Here is a 20,832-nt window from a genome sequence, read left to right as displayed (position 1 = left end):
GGCCAGGAGGTGGTCTGGCTCTAAGTGCCCGATGTGCCCTATCAAGGAGGAGTTCATCATCCTGAAGACCGGGAGAATATGCCTAAAAGATCCTTGAGAAATGCGGGTACAGACGAAGCAGAAATAGTCTCAGGGACCTCCCGGACCCTAAGGTTGTTCCTACGTGATCTGTTCTCCATTTCCTCTTGTTTCTCCTTAAGGTCAGCAATTTCGGATTTCAGGAAGGAGAGCTCTCTCTCAACTGTACCTTGGTATTGACATATTTCGTTCGTTTTGGACTCCAGAGTGTCCATTCTCGTACCAAGAGAAGTTAGATCAGATTTAAAATCGTCCACCTCCCGTTTGAGCTCCTGTTGGAATGTCAGCTTTATCCCGTCTACCAGAGTAGTGAGAACAGAATGTATAGACGGATCTATGTCCAGCTCTGGCAGGGAATCGGGGGGAGATGATCCCGCACGATATGTATTCTGCGACGGAGCTTTGGTTTTGGGTGTAAATATAGAAGGAATAGTCGCAGCTGAAGCTTTCCGGTTCTTGTTAGACATGTTAAAAGCCGGTACCAGATAGCTTAGAAACAATAAATACGGATCCACATAAAGAATTAAAGAGAAGGTGTAAGGGCCACAATGGGATATTATCCGGCCATCACGTGGGCGAACTGGAATCGCTCTTACAAATTGAAAAAGAGAGTTAAGGACGGAGTGTGGAGTGTCCTCCTACAATCCAGCAGTATGCCAAAGCAGTGAGGGTCTGTGCGTCCCAGTCCAGAGGCTGCGGTGATATGAGGAAGGGGAGGGGGGTAGTGTGCCTGGAGGGTCTAGGAGGCTACAAAAGCAGCACAGACCACACTGACACAGGAGTGCGTCCCACTAATACAGAGCTGCATCTCAGCTATGTGGCAATCAGAAGTGGGGGTGGCTGGACCGACAATCTTAAGACCCCAAAGCAAGTGGGATGGAGCAATCTATATCAAATCCCCACTTCAGTGCTCCTTACACAACTCCTGCAGTTCTTTGGTCTAATATAGGGGCTAAGGTGCAGGTAAAATGGCCGCCGCCAGTGGGGCTGGAACTGCTGACTGAGAGCGGTGCAGTATGCGCTTACCCGCACTGAGTACCGGGCATCAGGTGATCCAGTCCCTCACCAACCAGTGGGCTCCGCAAACAGGCAAGTGCAGCGGCTTCTGTGGACGAGCGCCCGCAGTCCAGGCACAGCGAGCACTGTGGCTCCGATCTCCGGTGGGTGACGGGGATGCCGCTCGGCGGGGCGAGCGCTCGCAATCCCCTGTCCTCTATCACTTGGTCTCCCAGCAGCGAGTCGGGTCAGACTGGTGGGCAGTGGAGGTAGAGCGCTGGATGGCAGGTGGCAGCGGCGCTGAATGGGTCCAGGCTCAGCCCACGATAACTTCCGGTCCGGCACAGCAGAAATTAAGGTCCCGGCTTCCAACCCGGCATAGGCCGCTACCCACCCGGGCACCCAAAGTGACCGCCAACTCCGCAGCGAACACCGGGCCGCTACGGTAGGTTACCCACAGCAGTGAGAGGTCACTAAGACCTTTAAAGGGCAGCTCAGCCAGGTTAATTTAAAGCTTTCTGTAGGAGCTATGAGGCTGCACGTCCATCCTCGTTCACAGCAGGCAACGCCCCCTATTATTATTAAATTTTATTTATAAGGTGCCACAAGTGTTTCGCAGCGCTGTACAAAGGACAGTAAAGTGAGACAAAACTTATCATTACAGTAAATAAATAACAAAACTAGAGTGCAGGTAACAAAGAGCACCACAATTCTCAAAACATAAAACAGCTAAGCTGTAAGTAGCAAGAGATGAACCTTTACCAGCAAGAGAAAAAGCGGGTAAAGATGGTCGCTGAGTAGGAGAGAGATGTGAGTGAAATGTGTCGAGAAGAGGGCTTTGACAACAAGAGGAAAGAGGGCCCTGCTCTGAAGAGCTAACAATCTATTGGGAAGGGGCGACAGACAGATGACATAAGTTAACAAGAACAATTGACTGCTTACACAGTGCCTCAAAAATAGATGATACTAATAAAAAGAAGAAAAATTTCCCTGGTAGGATGCGCGGCCGTTAAACACTATGTGAGTGTTTAAACAAAGAACCAATTAAAACAACAAAGCGGCTGCGCAATATAGCAGGGAAAATACGAGAGCCGACGTATATAAAATGGATTTATTAACCATAAGCACAATAAACAATAAATGAACAGACAGAGTATAGTATTCCAATAAATTGCATTAATAAAACACACACCTTAATTGTTGCATATATATATATAGGTATGTCACGCTGAATAGAGCAACAGATGTTTAATTCTCTAAGCAAATGTCCACAAACATCATAGGAAGTTCAGCTGGTATATTTACTGTGGAGCAGTGTGCAATAGGCAGTCCCAAAGGTATAGCAAGTTTGCCGACACCAAACTAGATGGAGAAATTGTAATGATACCTCTCCTGTGGGCTTGTCCAAAACCGAGCGTCCTCGGCTATGAGTCCTGCAATGCTCACTGGTGCTATATAGCAGGGAGAGGGAAGCCGCCGGTTCACTAAATAGGTTGATGCCGTGTGTTGATGTGAGCGGCTGGCGGAGAAAAGCAGGTCGGCAAAGGCTCATGCGGTCACTGCAGCTTGCTTCCGATGTGGACACCTGATGCAAGGTGTGCTGTAGGAGGCAGGATTTTAACGCGTTTCGTCACGTATCACGTGACTTTATCAAAGGATGACATATGGTGCAAGCAAGCGGTAGGTAGCCTGATGGCAGTATGTAAGCAAAGCAGAGATGTTCAAGGCATGAGGCAGTGGGATGTAGCAGTAGCCTCAGGACTAGGTTATGTATTGGAAGGGTACGCTTTGATGAATAGGTGGGTTTTCAGTGACTGAAGCTTTAAGAGGTAGGGGAGAGTCTAATGGAGCAGGGGAGCATGTTCCACTGAAGGGGTGCAGCACGGGCAAAATCTTGAACTCGAGCATGGGAAGCAGTGACCAGGGTAGAGGAGAGGCGACGGTCGTTGGCCAACCGTAGAGGGCAGGAGGGAGTATGAAGGGAGAGGAGGTTGGAGATGTAGGGAGCAGTGGAATTAGAGATAGCCTTGTATGTGAGGGTGAGGCGTTTGAAGAGGATTCTGTAGGGGAATGGGAGCCATTGCAAATTTTGTCGAAGGGGAGTGGCAGATGTGGAGTGGTGGGAGAGGAAGATAAACCAAGCTGCAGAGTTGCATAACAGTGCCTGGCTCCAGGTCCCACAAAATATATTACAGATACAATACATTCATTCTATGAATGTAATAACAATTTGTACAATATACACTAATTTTGAAGACAAGCTATCTGTACATATAGTATCCCATGTTTATATAAACCCCTCCACCACCCATATATAGCACCATGATCAGGCTAGTTTTTTGCTCAAAAGTGCATTAATTGCATAAAATGCAATACATTTCCTAATGCCAGTTTTGGGTTTGTTTGTTTGTTTGTTTGTTTGTTTGTTTGTTTGTTTGTTTAGTTGTTTGTTTGTTTTTGTTTTTTTAATGAACAGGCTGTATTAAGATAAAGGATTGTATAAACAAGGATTTCTCCATCTGTGTATTATAGTATGGAACTACTAGGATTTGTATGAACTGGGATTTGGATTATGTTCTCTACAACTAAGTAATACAGCTGCTATATAATGTAGCTCATTAAAAATAAAAAGCCCATTAACATCGGTTTGCAAAAACAACTTTTGAAATCTGTTTTACATCAACAGTTTTTTTTCCAGTTTTTTTTACACTGGTTAGACAAAGTATAGGGCTTGCAAAGAGGAGAAATAACATTTCAAGAAAATTGCAGAGTATTTTTCAGACATTAAATTAATATCCTTGAAAACGATTGTTATGAATTGATAAGAAACACTTTACAATATTCTTCAGTGCATTAGCACTTGGGAAAATTGAAAAACTGCCCAACTCATGTCATTGCAACATCACACATAAATACTGGTTGTGTTCTTTGTAGCAGCTGCTATTGATAACTGTTCATATAATGTATCTTGAATTTTAAAAGTCCAGTAACTGTAATACAAAGAGTGCATATTTATATATTATTAAATGTAGTCCCAGTTATAATGGTATATATAGCAATGGTATGTATAGTTATATAGAAATGTATGACAAGCAGTGGCAGATTTTGTCCTGCAGCCCCTTCCCCCAGTAAAACAGTAAAAGTGGTAGTGGCAGTGATTTCCCATAGGAAGCTCTCCCTGTTTATTACAGCCAGGCAGGCAGTGCCAGGGGGAGGTTTTTTCTCTCTGGGACTGCCAGTCTGCCTGCGATAGCAGAGAAAATAGCTGCCCATGGGAAGCCACTCCCCTGCTATAATGTCAGCACTATCTGACTTCTAGAGGCTGCAGCTGATGCAGTCCCTAGAAGTCAGTCTGTTTAGCAGTGCGTGGAAATAAGACCCGCCCCCAGACCTAAGCCACACCATTACTGTCGTCGAACCTAAGCCCGGCCTCCCAGTAACATAATTGATTAATCACCAGGCGGGCAGAAAGAGAGAGGGTACAGACCCCCCAGCCAGACAAGTAATGAGCCACCGCTGAATACAAGTTTCAATATTTCACTAACAGGGAAATCACTATACTGTTAAACACAAAAGGCGCCTGTTCCTGAGTCTCACATAAAGCCGATGCTTTGCTACTGCATGTGCCCTTAAATTACTAAAAGTTGGTATGGCACATGGGAAACGTATGGTTGCACAGAGATACAGTTGCGAATGAGATACAGAATGTGTAAAATGTATTACAAATGTATTGGGTGTACCGCGGCGGTGACTAAGAGCTGGATATTCTGAGGTGTGAAACTGCACAATACGGGTGTGTTATGGAAGTGTCACGGGAGTGTTGCTGAACTGGCTGGGATCTCAGCCCCTAATTCAGAGTTGGAGAATACACAGATAGTGCCATGATCAGAATCTAACCAACAGCCCCAGCGTTGTGAGGTAGCCAGGCCCAGCACTATGCCAGAGTACTGCCCAGATACTGTAGATTATAAATTGTCTCACTCTCAGAGCCGGCCCTAACTAATATGATGCCCTAGGCAAGATTTTGGCTGGTGCCCCCTAGCACCACAGCTGGATCTGCCTCTGACCTTGTACCCCCTATATTTTAAATAGGAACAGTTCGCACATTTGGCGCACAGCTCAAAAAGGGGTGTGTTTTTGCTGGCAAGGGGCATGGCCACACAATAACCCCAATTCCAATTAGTACTGCAACTTTATTCACATATGATCATGAGATAGTGTCCATAATTCATATTACATCCCACAGTAGTATCACTTTACCTTATAAACGTTACTCCTCCCAGTAGAGCCCCTTATTCACATTACATCACACTGAATTGCTCCTTATTCACATTACACCACACCCTATTGCTCTTTATTCACATTAGACGACACAGTAGTGCCCTTTCTATACGCAATGCCACATAGTAGAGCACCTTAAACACATAATGCCACACATTAGTAATGCATTTACACACATTCCACACAGTAATGCCCCTTACACATATGAGACACCTTATTAATGTCCTTATAAACATAATGCGCCTTACACATTATGACAACCTTTATAAATGCCCTTTTACACATAATGTCCCTTACACATATGCCGCACATTATTAATGCCCTTATACACATAATGACACACATAGTGCCCCCTACACATTTGCTGCACATTATTAGTGCCCCTAGACACATGACACACATACAGTAGTACCCTGTTACACATATGCCACACATTATTAATGCCCTTATACACATAATGACACACATAGTGCCCCTTACACATATGTTGCACATTATTAATGCATTTTTACATGACACACATAATGCTCCTTACACATATTCCGAACACTACTACACAACCAACCCACTCACATGCACACAGCACTCACACTGCCACTAACACTGTGACCTCTGCCTCTGGTTGGATACAGATGTGTCCTCATAAATATTGCCTCAATGCTAATGTCGGGCACAACTTTTTTTTTATGACAATGCATCTAATTTGTATTGCTATATGGCTAGGGTACACAAGCAGCTTCTGCTGATTAAAATGATATGCAGCATGCCTATATACTGTGTGAGACTGTGGCTGTATCTGCATATGAAATGCTACACACAGAATATAGGCATGCCGCATATCATTTTAATCAGCAGAAGCTGCTGATGCCCCTAGGCATATCAAATGCCCTAGGCAATTGCCTAGTTTGCCTATGCCTATGGCCGGCTCTGCTCACTCTGAAGACAGTCCTAAATACAGAAAAATGACAAAGTTCTATCAATGCATGTATAGTAGCAGAACAAAGTACTGTAACACTCAGAAATTCTCCATCTATATATTACATGGCTGACTTCCTGTATGCTGTTGATAAATAGCTGCTAGCTACATTTGCCTACTATGGCCTGACAAATGTATTTTTAATAGACAGACGTATTCTCAAAATTGACACATTGAGGATTTACACGTGGGATAGCACACAACAATTTGGTACAATGCTCCAATGATTATAAATAATAAGCCTAATTGTTTCTGCCATAGAAGTATAAATATAACAAATCACATGAAGGCTTTTACAGTCACAGTATCACCACAATTCACCCAATCCTCATGCCCATTGATTTAATGTCATATTTGAGAACTCTTTTCATTCTTTTCTTTTTACCATCATAGTCAGATATATTGATGTTTCCTTCTGGGTAATACGCATAGAATGTAACATTTTTTCTGCTTCTCCATTTATATAATGCAAACTCTTTTCCCATATTTATTGCTGCAGACTGTTTGCCCAGCAGCTACGATTTGTATTTGTAAATGCTTCATATTCTTTTTTATTATGCTTTGTTTGTATAAAATCAACATATCGCAGTGTTGTAAATCACATACACGATAATGCTGACATAAAAACAAGAAGACACACAATTGTTGTTAATGACTGATTGCGCTCCTCTTATTCTGTCTAGTTTGGTTATATCTCTACTTTTCAAAACTATTTTCAATTTTACATTTGTTTACTACCATTTCAAAATCTGTAATTGAATTAAAACTTTAATGTTGTAATGGTCTGAATATCTTTTAGAATTGACTTTTTGCTAATCGCTCTTATCTCTTACTAGATTCCTAGATTTTTTTCTTAGTTCACAAAAAGAAGAAAATTACTTCTACTCTTTACCATTTGGCTGACACACACCCAGGGCCGTCATTATGTGGCACAAGGGGTCAAACTGTCTAGGGGGCCCATCCTGACCTAAAAATAGTCCTGACTTTTGTTTTAAAAAATAAATAAATTTCTAATAATTGTACTTTTAGGCTAAAAACGAGTTTTATGGTAAGAACTTACCTTTGTTAAAACTCTTTCTGCGAGGTACATTGGGCTCCACAAGGATAGACATTGGGGCTGTAGAGTAGGATCTTGATCCGAAGCACCAACAGGCTCAAAAGCTTTGACCTTTTTCCCAAGATGCATAGCGTCGCCTCCTATATCACCCCGCCTCCGTGCACAGGAGCTCAGTTTTGTTAACCAGCCCAATGCAGTAGTAAGTAAAAGAGACGACAACTGCCAGTTGCCACAAACACCACACTCTCCCGACAGGAGAAGTGTCAGCGGCTAATGCCATACCAACCAAAGAAGCTAAGTGCGTCAGGGTGGGCGCCTTGTGGAGCCCAGTGTACCTTGCAGAAAGAGTTTTAACAAAGGTAAGTTCTTACCATAAAACTCGTTTTCTGCTGCGGGGTACACTGGACTCCACAAGGATAGACATTGGGGGATGTCCTAAAGCAGTTCCTTATGGGAGGGGATGCACAGTAGCGGGCACAAGAACCCGGCGTCCAAAGGAAGCATCAAAGGCATAGAACCTAATGAACGTGTTCACTGAGGACCATGCACAATTGTTCAAGGGTCGCACCACGGCGGGCCGCCCAAGAAGGTCCAACAGACCGAGTAGAATGGGCCGTAATGTGAGCAGGAGCTGACAGACCAGCCCTCACATAAGCATGTGCTATCACCATTCTAATCCATCTGGCCAAAGTCTGCTTGTGAGCAGGCCAGACCCATTTGTGAAATCCAAACAGAATAAAGAGAGAATCAGATTACCTAACAGAAGCAGTTCTCTTCACATAGATACGGAGAGTCCGTACCACATCCAAAGACCACTCTTTGGGAGACAAATCAGGAGAGACAAATGCCGGAACCACAATCTCCTGATTAAGGTGGAACGAAGAAACCACCTTAGGTAAATAACCGGGACGAGTCCTAAGAACCGCCCGGTCACGGTGAAAAATCAGATATGGGGAACTACAAGACAAGGCACCCAGATCCGACACTCTTTTAGCAGAGGCAATAGCCAGCAAGAACACCACCTTAAAGGAAAGCCACTTAAGGTCAGCTGAACCAAGGGGTTCAAATGGAGGTTCCTGCAATGCCTCCAAAACCACCGACAAGTCCCAAGGAGCCACAGGTGGGATATAGGGAGGTTGGATACGCAACACACCCTGAGTGAAAGTATGAACATCAGGCAAAGTCGCAATTTTTCTCTGAAACCACACTGACAAGGCAGAAATATGAACCTTGAGGGAGGCCAGACGCAGGCCTAACTCTAGGCCTTACTGCAGAAAAGCCAAAAGCTTGGCTGTACTAAACTTGGAAGCGTCATAATTGTTAGATGCGCACCAAACAAAGTAGGAATGCTATGGTAAATCCGAGCAGAAGCCGGTTTCCGGGCCCGCAACATAGTTTTAATGACCTGTTCAGAAAAACCCTTAGCCCTTAAGACGGAAGCTTCAAGAGCCACGCCGTCAAAGACAGTCGGGCTAGGTCCTGGTAGACACAGCGGCACTGAACAAGGAGGTCTGGGCGTTGTGGAAGTAGAATTGGACGCTCTGACGACAGGCCCTGCAGGTCTGAGAACCAGTGTCGGAGCTATGAGAAGCAGATTTCCATTTTCTTGCTTGACCTTCCGAATTACCCTGGGCAGGAGTGACACCGGAGGGAACACGTACAGCAGCCGAAATCTCCACGGCACCGCTAGCGCATCCACGAATGCTGCTTGAGGATCCCTTGTCCTTGCTCCGAAGACCGGAACCTTGTGATTGTGTCGATACGCCATCAGATCCACATCTGGAAGACCCCACTTTTCCACTAGGAGTTGAAACACTTCTGGATGGACGCCCCACTCGCCGGCATGCACGTCCTGACGACTGAGAAAGTCCGCTTCCCAATTCAGGACTCCCGGAATGAATATTGCCGACATGGCCTGTAGATGGCGTTCCGCCCAACGTAGAATCCGTGAGACTTCCTTCATTGCCAAACGGCTTCGAGTGCCGCCTTGATGATTTATGTAAGCCACTGTGGTGGCGTTGTCCGACTGTACTTGAACAGGGCGGTTCTGAATTAAATGCTGGGCCAGGTTCAACGCATTGAAGACTGCCCGCAATTCCAGAATGTTGATCGAGAGGAGAGATTCCTCCTTGGTCCACCGACCCTAAAGGGAGTGCTGCTACAGCACCGCGCCCCAACCTCTTAGACTGGCATCTGTCGTCAACAGGACCCAGTTGGATATCCAGAAGGGATGACCCCTGCACAATTGTTGGTCCCGGAACCACCAAAGCAGCGACAGACGGACCTCCGGAGTCAATAAGATCATGTGAGATCTGATCTGGTGAGGCAGGCCGTCCCACTTGGCTAGAATCAGCCTCTGGAGGGGGCGAGAATGGAATTGAGCATACTCCACCATGTCGAATGCTGATACCATGAGGCCCAGCACCTGCAGTGCCGAATGTATCAACCCTTGTGGACGAGAAAGGAAGCAACGAATCCTGTCCTGAAGCTTCAGGACTTTCTCCTGAGACAAGAACAACCTCTGGTTGTGAGTGTCCAACAGCGCTCCCAGGTGCACCATGCTCTGAGCAGGTACCAGGGAGGATTTCTTCCAGTTGATGAGCCACCCGTGGGCTTGTAGAAACCGGACCGTCATATCCAGATGACGTAGGAGAAGATCTGGGGAATTTGCCAGGATTAACAAGTCGTCCAGATACGGCAGTATCCTGACTCCTTGACGGCGGAGTACCACCGTCATCACCGCCATAACTTTGGTGAAGACTCGTGGAGCCATTGTTAAACTAAAAGGAAATGCCCGAAACTGGTAATGGATGTTGCCAATAGCAAACCTCAGGTATTGTTGATGTGACACTGCTATAGGAATATGCAGGTAAGCATCCTGTATGTCCAGGGAAACCATGTAGTCCCCAGGTTCCAAGGCCAGAACTATAGAGGGAAGGGTTTCCATACGGAACTTGGAAATCTTCACAAACCTGTTCAATGCCTTGAGGTTGAGAATGGGCAGGGAGGACCCATTTGGTTTTGGGACTAGAAACAGCGGAGAATAGTACCCCCAGCCCCTCTGAGCAAGAGGCACCTGTACTACGACTTCTGTATCCAGGAGGGTCTGTACCACCGAGTGTAGAGTTTTTGCCTTTGCTGGAAATGGCGCCCTGGAGCTGGGGGAGGGGCTTCAGGTCTAAGCCTTATCCCCTTTGCTGGCAAAACCACCGGGTACTGTGGGCGATATAAAAACCGGTTTAGGGAGAAAACCTGACCTGCGCCCATGCCCTGGTGATCTAGTGGGATCGCCTGTACTGCCACAGTATCCACCGCCAGCGCGCGCGGCCCGCCTCCCACTGACCGCGCCGGATCGCGATAAAGACCGGGTTCCGCAAGCGGGACCCACTTACCACCTCCCGAAGCGCGGCCACGCGATCCTGGAGAGCCCCAGTCGTGTGTGTCTAACGTGAAGAAAACCGGAGCCTCCGCTGTAGGTACCCGGCAAACAGGGCTCGGGAGTGTACAGCCCCACTGGGGGAGAGATGGAGCTGCAGCAGGCAATCTCTACTGACATCCAGCACAATCTGTGCCTCTGCTGCAGCCCTTGTAGTCTTCTTTTTTCCTCAGAAAAAGCTTTTATAGAGCTGCTGTGATCAGCTCTTCCTGTTACATGCTTGCACTGCAAGCACCAACTACAAACTGAGCTCCTGTGCACGGAGGCGGGGTGATATGGGAGGTGACACTATGCATCTTGGGAAGAAGGTCAAAGATTTTGAGCCTGTTGGTGCTTCGGATCAAGATCCTACTCTACACCCCAAATGGCTATTCTTGTGGAGCCCAGTGTACCCCGCAGCAGAAATTGTAATTATTAGTAATGTATTTATATTTAAAAACAAAATGTAGATAGATACCACTAGTTCAAGGAGGATGAGGAGAGGGTCTGATACAGAGTCAGGAGAATGCAGCCACATCATGTTCTCACAGTTTGGTGCACAGCTGCGGGCCATGCAGAATAACATGCAGCAAAATAATTGGCTATGCAAGAGGGGACAGGTTCCAATAGTAATTGCGGAGGTGAGGGGACATGGTCCCCCACTCCCCGGGCCACCTTCATTCAAACAGATGGTCCCTGCATACCCTCGAGCTAGCCTTATTTATAATGTGCCAGGCTGCAGGTAGTGGAGGTGCTAACAGGAGATGAGCGGGTTCGGTTCTTCGGAATCCGAAGCCCCCCGAACTTCACCCATTTTACATGGGTCCGAGGCAGATTCGAATCTTCCCGCCTTGCTCGGTTAACCCGAGCGCGCCCGAACGTCATCATCCCGCTGTCGGATTCTCGCGAGATTCGTATTCTATATAAGGAGCCGCGCGTCGCCGCCATTTTCACTTGTGCATTGGAGATGATAGGGAGAGGACGTGCAGTGTTCTCTCAGTTGTGTTCAGTGTGCTGCAAATATCTGTGCTCAGTGTGCTGCAAATATCTGTGCTCAGTGTGCTTGCAAATATCTGTGCTCAGTGTGCAGAAAATATCTACGTTCTCTGCCTGAAAAACGTTCCATATCTGTGCTCAGTGTGCTGCAAATATCTGTGCTCAGTGTGCTTTATTGTGGGGACTGGGGACCACCAGTATTATATAGTATGAGGACAGTGCAGAGTTTTGCTGACCAGTGACCACCAGTATTATACGTTCTCTGCCTGAAAAACGCTCCATATCTGTGCTGCATTGTAGTATATAGTAGGAGGACAGTGCAGAATTTTGCTGACCAGTGACCACCAGTATTATATCAGTATGGTACAGTAGTCCACTGCTCTACCTACCTCTGTGTCGTCAAGTATACTATCCATCCATACCTGTGGTGCATTTTAGTTGTTGTGCGCAGTAGTAGGAGGACAGTGCATCATTTTGCTGACCACCAGTATATAATATATAGCAGTACGGTACAGTAGTCCACTGCTCTACCTACCTCTGTGTCGTCAAGTATACTATCCATCCATACCTGTGGTGCATTTTAGTTGTTGTGCACAGTAGTAGGAGGACAGTGCATAATTTTTCTGATCACCAGTATATAATATATAGCAGTACGGTACAGTAGTCCACTGCTCTACCTACCTCTGTGTCGTCAAGTATACTATCCATCCATACCTGTGGTGCATTTTAGTTGTTGTGCGCAGTAGTAGGAGGACAGTGCATAATTTTGCTGACCACCAGTATATAATATATAGCAGTACAGTACAGTAGTCCACTGCTCTACCTACCTCTGTGTCGTCAAGTATACTATCCATCCATACCTGTGGTGCATTTTAGTTGTTGTGCGCAGTAGTAGGAGGACAGTGCAGAATTTTGCTGACCACCAGTATATAATATATAGCAGTACGGTACAGTAGTCCACTGCTCTACCTACCCCTGCATCGTCAAGTATACTATCCATCCATACCTGTGGTGCATTTTAGTTGTTGTGCGCAGTAGTAGGAGGACAGTGCATAATTTTGCTGACCACCAGTATATAATATATAGCAGTACGGTACAGTAGGCCATTGCTATTGATATATTACTGGCATATAATTCCACACATTAAAAAATGGAGAACAAAAATGTGGAGTGTAAAATAGGGAAAGATCAAGATCCACTTCCACCTCGTGCTGAAGCTGCTGCCACTAGTCATGGCCGAGACGTTGAAATGCCCTCAACGTCGTCTGTCAAGGCCGATGCCCAATGTCATAGTAGAGAGCATGTACAATCCAACAAAAGTTCAGTAAAATGACCCAAAAATCAAAATTAAAAGCGTCTGATGAGAAACGTAAACTTGCCAATATGCCATTTACGACACGGAGTGGCAAGGAACGGCTGAGGCCCTGGCCTATGTTCATGGCTAGTGGTTCAGATTCACATGAGGATGGAAGCACTCATCCTCTCGTTAGAAAACTGCAGTGCCACTCCTAGATGGGCCAGGTGTTTGTGTCGGCCACTTGGGTCGCTTAGCTTAGCCACACAGCTACCTCATTGCACCTCTTTTTTTCTTTGCATCATGTGCTGTTTGGGGACTATTTTTTAAATCTGCCATCCTGTCTGACACTGCAGTGCCACTCCTAGATGGGCCAGGTGTTTGTGTCGGCCACTTGGGTCGCTTAGCTTAGTCACACAGCGACCTTGGTGCACCTCTTTTTTTCTTTGCATCATGTGCTGTTTGGGGACTATTTTTTGAAGTGCCATCCTGTCTGACACTGCAGTGCCACTCCTAGATGGGCCAGGTGTTTGTGTCGGCCACTTGGGTCGCTTAGCTTAGTCACACACAGCTACCTCATTGCACCTCTTTTTTTCTTTGCATCATGTGCTGTTTGGGGACTATTTTTTGAAGTGCCATCCTGTCTGACACTGCAGTGCCACTCCTAGATGGGCCAGGTGTTTGTGTCGGCCACTTGGGTCGCTTAGCTTAGCCACACAGCTACCTCATTGCACCTCTTTTTTTTCTTTGCATCATGTGCTGTTTGGGGACTATTTTTTAAATCTGCCATCCTGTCTGACACTGCAGTGCCACTCCTAGATGGGCCAGGTGTTTGTGTCGGCCACTTGGGTCGCTTAGCTTAGTCACACAGCTACCTCATTGCACCTCTTTTTTTGTTTGCATCATGTGCTGTTTGGGGACTATTTTTTAAATCTGCCATCCTGTCTGACACTGCAGTGCCACTCCTAGATGGGCCAGGTGTTTGTGTCTGCCACTTGGGTCGCTTAGCTTAGCCACACAGCTACCTCATTGCACCTCTTTTTTTCTTTGCATCATGTGCTGTTTGGGGACTATTTTTTAAATCTGCCATCCTGTCTGACACTGCAGTGCCACTCCTAGATGGGCCAGGTGTTTGTGTCGGCCACTTGGGTCGCTGAGCTTAGTCACACAGCTACCTCATTGCACCTCTTTTTTTCTTTGCATCATGTGCTGTTTGGGGACTATTTTTTAAATCTGCCATCCTGTCTGACACTGCAGTGCCACTCCTAGATGGGCCAGGTGTTTGTGTCGGCCACTTGGGTCACTTAGCTTAGCCACACAGCTACCTCATTGCACCTCTTTTTTTCTTTGCATCACGTGCTGTTTGGGGACTATTTTTTAAATCTGCCATCCTGTCTGACACTGCAGTGCCACTCCTAGATGGGCCAGGTGTTTGTGTCGGCCACTTGGGTCACTTAGCTTAGTCACACAGTTACCTCATTGCACCTCTTTTTTTCTTTGCATCATGTGCTGTTTGGGGACTATTTTTTAAATCTGCCATCCTGTCTGACACTGCAGTGCCACTCCTAGATGGGCCAGGTGTTTGTGTCGGCCACTTGGGTCGCTTAGCTTAGCCACACAGCTACCTCATTGCACCTCTTTTTTTTCTTTGCATCATGTGCTGTTTGGGGACTATTTTTTAAATCTGCCATCCTGTCTGACACTGCAGTGCCACTCCTAGATGGGCCAGGTGTTTGTGTCGGCCACTTGGGTCGCTTAGCTTAGTCACACAGCTACCTCATTGCACCTCTTTTTTTGTTTGCATCATGTGCTGTTTGGGGACTATTTTTTAAATCTGCCATCCTGTCTGACACTGCAGTGCCACTCCTAGATGGGCCAGGTGTTTGTGTCTGCCACTTGGGTCGCTTAGCTTAGCCACACAGCTACCTCATTGCACCTCTTTTTTTCTTTGCATCATGTGCTGTTTGGGGACTATTTTTTAAATCTGCCATCCTGTCTGACACTGCAGTGCCACTCCTAGATGGGCCAGGTGTTTGTGTCGGCCACTTGGGTCGCTTAGCTTAGTCACACAGCGACCTTGGTGCACCTCTTTTTTTCTTTGCATCATGTGCTGTTTGGGGACTATTTTTTGAAGTGCCATCCTGTCTGACACTGCAGTGCCACTCCTAGATGGTCCAGGTGTTTGTGTCGGCCACTTGGGTCACTTAGCTTAGTCACACAGCTACCTCATTGCACCTCTTTTTTCTTTGCATCATGTGCTGTTTGGGGACTATTTTTTAAATCTGCCATCCTGTCTGACACTGCAGTGCCACTCCTAGATGGGCCAGGTGTTTGTGTCGGCCACTTGGGTCGCTTAGCTTAGTCACACAGCGACCTTGGTGCACCTCTTTTTTTCTTTGCATCATGTGCTGTTTGGGGACTATTTTTTGAAGTGCCATCCTGTCTGACACTGCAGTGCCACTCCTAGGTGGGCCAGGTGTTTGTGTCGGCCACTTGGGTCGCTTAGCTTAGTCATTCAGCGACATCGGTGCAAATTTTAGGACTAAAAATAATATTGTGAGGTGTTCAGAATAGACTGGAAATGAGTGGAAATTATGGTTATTGATGTTAATAATACTATGGGATCAAAATGACCCCCAAATTCTATAATTTAAGCTTTTTTGAGGGTTTTTTGTAAAAAAACACCCGAATCCAAAACACACCCGAATCCGCCAAAATATTTTCAGGGAGGTTTTGCCAAAATGCGTCCGAATCCAAAACACGGCCGCGGAACCGAATCCAAAACCGAAACACGAAAAATGTCCGGTGCACATCACTAGAACAGATCCTTTGTCCTTGCTTTAGGTTTGGCATATGCCAGGTAGATTCAGAAGGATAGATGTAGACAGTACCTACTCTGACCTGTAGAGACACCAGAGAACCAAGACAAGGGTAAGGAGTCTGAGCCAGGTGACCTGTTGCTATCTAGTTTGTGCAAAACTACTGGTCCCAGCATGCCTTACAACCTCATCAGCTAGTGAGCCATATACTTTCTTAAACTGATTTAGACCCCTCCACAATGGCCCTCATTCCGAGTCGTTCGCTCGGTATTTTTCATCGCATCGCAATGAAAATCCGCTTAGTACGCATGCGCAATATTCGCACTGCGACTGCGCCAAGTAATTTAACAATGAAGATAGTATTTTTACTCACGGCTTTTTCATCGCTCCGGCGATCGTAATGTGATTGACAGGAAATGGGTGTTACTGGGCGGAAACACGGCGTTTTATGGGCGTGTGGTTGAAAACGCTACCGTTTCCGGAAAAAACGCAGGAGTGGCTGGAGAAACGGAGGAGTGTCTGAGCGAACGCTGGGTGTGTTTGTGACGTCAAACCAGGAACGACAAGCACTGAACTGATCGCACAGGCAGAGTAAGGTTGAAGTTACTCAGAAACTGCAAAGTAGTTTGTAATCGCAATATTGCAATTACATCGGTCGCAATTTTAAGAAGCTAAGATACACTCCCAGTAGGCGTAGGCTTAGCGTGTGTAACTCTGCTAAATTCGCCTTGCGACCGATCAACTCGGAATGAGGGCCAATATCTTTTCATCCTTTTGTAACTATTATATTGTGATCTTTCTGATATCGCAAACCTATCACTAACATTAAACCAATATGATATAAATTCTCCCCCTTAGAAAATGTGTGTGTTATTGCTGTTTTATTATACAAATTTGGTTCAGCCGCTGCCTCTGGAAGGTGTATTCATTAGGAACTATTTACAATGGATATATACTGTAGGGTAAGTGTACAGAAGGTGAAGTTCTAGCACATGTTATTTAGGTGTACTGCTATGTATGAGCACAGTTACGGTACTGTTTAATGGTAACTCACTGGACATTGCTTTTCTCACTAGAATGCTGTATGGGCCTGATTCATGTTTGCAAGAAAAGCAAAACCGTGTTGCTCTGCAGGTGGGGCAGATGTGCAGAGAGATTTAGATTTGGGTGGGTTATATTTTTTCTGTGCCGGGTAAATATTGTCTGCCTTTGCATTTGCACTGGGCCTCACAAATTGTGATGGCAGTCCTGCACACACCCTTTCAAAAAAAATTCACAAACATACACCCACATCACAATTTTACATATAAGAGGCTTGGTACTACTAGTATACAGTAGAGATGAGCGGGTTCGGTTTCTCTGAATCCGAACCCGCACGAACTTCATGTTTTTTTTCACGGGTCCGAGCGACTCGGATCTTCCCGCCTTGCTCGGTTAACCCGAGCGCGCCCGAACGTCATCATGACGCTGTCGGATTCTCGCGAGACTCGGATTCTATATAAGGAGCCGCGCGTCGCCGCCATTTTCACACGTGCATTGAGATTGATAGGGAGAGGACGTGGCTGGCGTCCTCTCCATTTAGATTAGAAGAGAGAGAGAGAGAGATTGACCTGATTTACTGGAGCTTAGGAGTACTGTAGAACTGTAGAGAGTGCAGAGTTTACTAGTGACTGACCACAGTGACCACCAGACAGTGCAGTTTTATTTAATATATCCGTTCTCTGCCTGAAAAAAACGATACACAGTGACTCAGTCACATACCATATCTGTGTGCACTGCTCAGCCCAGTGTGCTGCATCATCTATGTATATATCTGACTGTGCTCAGCTCACACATCTTATAATTGTGGGGGAGACTGGGGAGCACTGCAGTGCCAGTTATAGGTTATAGCAGGAGCCAGGAGTACATATTATTATTAAAATTAAACAGTGCACACTTTTGCTGCAGGAGTGCCACTGCCAGTGTGACTGACCAGTAACCTGACCACACTGACCACCAGTATAGTTAGTAGTATAGTATACTATATTGTGATTGCCTGAAAAAGTTAAACACTCGTATCTGACTGTGCTCAGCTCACACATCTTATAATTGTGGGGGAGACTGGGGAGCACTGCAGTGCCAGTTATAGGTTATAGCAGGAGCCAGGAGTACATATTATTATTAAAATTAAACAGTGCACACTTTTGCTGCAGGAGTGCCACTGCCAGTGTGACTGACCAGTGACCTGACCACACTGACCACCAGTATAGTTAGTAGTATAGTATACTATATTGTGATTGCCTGAAAAAGTTAAACACTCGTCGTGTGACTTCACTTGTGTGGTGTTTTTTTTTTTATTCTATAAAAAACTCATTCTGCTGACAGACAGTGTCCAGCAGGTCCGTCATTATATAATATATACCTGTCCGGCTGCAGTAGTGATATATATATATTTTTTATATCATTATTTATCATCCAGTCGCAGCAGACACAGTACGGTAGTTCACGGCTGTAGCTACCTCTGTGTCGGCACTCGGCAGTCCGTCCATAATTGTATACCACCTACCCGTGGTTTTTTTTTCTTTCTTCTTTATACATACATACTACTACTACATCTCTTTATCAACCAGTCTATATTAGCAGCAGACACAGTACAGTACGGTAGTCCACGGCTGTAGCTACCTCTGTGTCGGCACTCGGCAGTCCGTCCATAATTGTATACCACCTACCCGTGGTTTTTTTTTCTTTCTTCTTTATACATACATACATACTACTACTACTACATCTCTTTATCAACCAGTCTATATTAGCAGCAGACACAGTACAGTACGGTAGTCCATGGCTGTAGCTACCTCTGTGTCGGCACTGGGCAGTCAGTCCATAATTGTATACCACCTACCCGTGGTTTTTTTTTCTTTCTTCTTTATACATACATACTACTACTACATCTCTTTATCAACCAGTCTATATTAGCAGCAGACACAGTACAGTACGGTAGTCCACGGCTGTAGCTACCTCTGTGTCGGCACTGGGCAGTCCGTCCATAATTGTATACCACCTACCCGTGGTTTTTTTTTCTTTCTTCTTTATACATACATACTACTACTACATCTCTTTATCAACCAGTCTATATTAGCAGCAGACACAGTACAGTACGGTAGTCCACGGCTGTAGCTACCTCTGTGTCGGCACTCGGCAGTCCATCCATAATTGTATACTAGTATCCATCCATCTCCATTGTTTACCTGAGGTGCCTTTTAGTTGTGCCTATTAAAATATGGAGAACAAAAATGTTGAGGTTCCAAAATTAGGGAAAGATCAAGATCCACTTCCACCTCGTGCTGAAGCTGCTGCCACTAGTCATGGCCGAGACGATGAAATGCCAGCAACGTCGTCTGCCAAGGCCGATGCCCAATGTCATAGTACAGAGCATGTCAAATCCAAAATATCAGAAAAAAAAGGACTCCAAAACCTAAAATAAAATTGTCGGAGGAGAAGCGTAAACTTGCCAATATGCCATTTACCACACGGAGTGGCAAGGAACGGCTGAGGCCCTGGCCTATGTTCATGGCTAGTGGTTCAGCTTCACATGAGGATGGAGGCACTCAGCCTCTCGCTAGAAAAATGAAAAGACTCAAACTGGCAAAAGCAGTAGCACCGCAAAGAACTGTGCGTTCTTCGAAATCCCAAATCCACAAGGAGAGTCCAATTGTGTCGGTTGCGATGCCTGACCTTCCCAACACTGGACGTGAAGAGCATGCGCCTTCCACCATTTGCACGCCCCCTGCAAGTGCTGGAAGGAGCACCCGCAGTCCAGTTCCTGATAGTCAGATTGAAGATGTCAGTGTTGAAGTACACCAGGATGAGGAGGATATGGGTGTTGCTGGCGCTGGGGAGGAAATTGACCAGGAGGATTCTGATGGTGAGGTGGTTTGTTTAAGTCAGGCACCCGGGGAGACACCTGTTGTCCGTGGGAGGAATAGGGCCGTTGACATGCCTGGTGAAAATACCAAAAAAATCAGCTCTTCGGTGTGGAAGTATTTCAACAGAAATGCGGACAACAGGTGTCAAGCCGTGTGTTCCCTTTGTCAAGCTGTAATAAGTAGGGGTAAGGACGTTAACCACCTCGGAACATCCTCCCTTATACGTCACCTGCAGCGCATTCATAATAAGTCAGTGACAAGTTCAAAAACTTGGGCCGACAGCGGAAGCAGTCCACTGACCAGTAAATCCCTTCCTCTTGTAACCAAGCTCACGCAAACCACCCCACCAACTCCCTCAGTGTCAATTTCCTCCTTCCCCAGGAATGCCAATAGTCCTGCAGGCCATGTCACTGGCAATTCTGACGAGTCCTCTCCTGCCTGGGATTCCTCCGATGCATCCTTGCGTGTAACGCCTACTGCTGCTGGCGCTGCTGTTGTTGCTGCTGGGAGTCGATGGTCATCCCAGAGGGGAAGTCGTAAGACCACTTGTACTACTTCCAGTAAGCAATTGACTGTCCAACAGTCCTTTGCGAGGAAGATGAAATATCACAGCAGTCATCCTGTTGCAAAGCGGATAACTGAGTCCTTGACAACTATGTTGGTGTTAGACGTGCGTCCGGTATCCGCCGTTAGTTCACAGGGAACTAGACAATTTATTGAGGCAGTGTGCCCCCGTTACCAAATACCATCTAGGTTCCACTTCTGTAGGCAGGCGATACCGAGAATGTACACGGACATCAGAAAAAGACTCACCAGTGTCCTAAAAAATGCAGTTGTACCCAATGTCCACTTAACCACGGACATGTGGACAAGTGGAGCAGGGCAGGGTCAGGACTATATGACTGTGACAGCCCACTGGGTAGATGTATGGACTCCCGCCGCAAGAACAGCAGCGGCGGCACCAGTAGCAGCATCTCGCAAACGCCAACTCTTTCCTAGGCAGGCTACGCTTTGTATC

Source organism: Pseudophryne corroboree, chromosome 5 (genome assembly GCF_028390025.1).
Source record: "Pseudophryne corroboree isolate aPseCor3 chromosome 5, aPseCor3.hap2, whole genome shotgun sequence".
NCBI lineage: Eukaryota > Metazoa > Chordata > Amphibia > Anura > Myobatrachidae > Pseudophryne > Pseudophryne corroboree.
Note: the sequence above shows the minus strand (reverse complement) of the source record.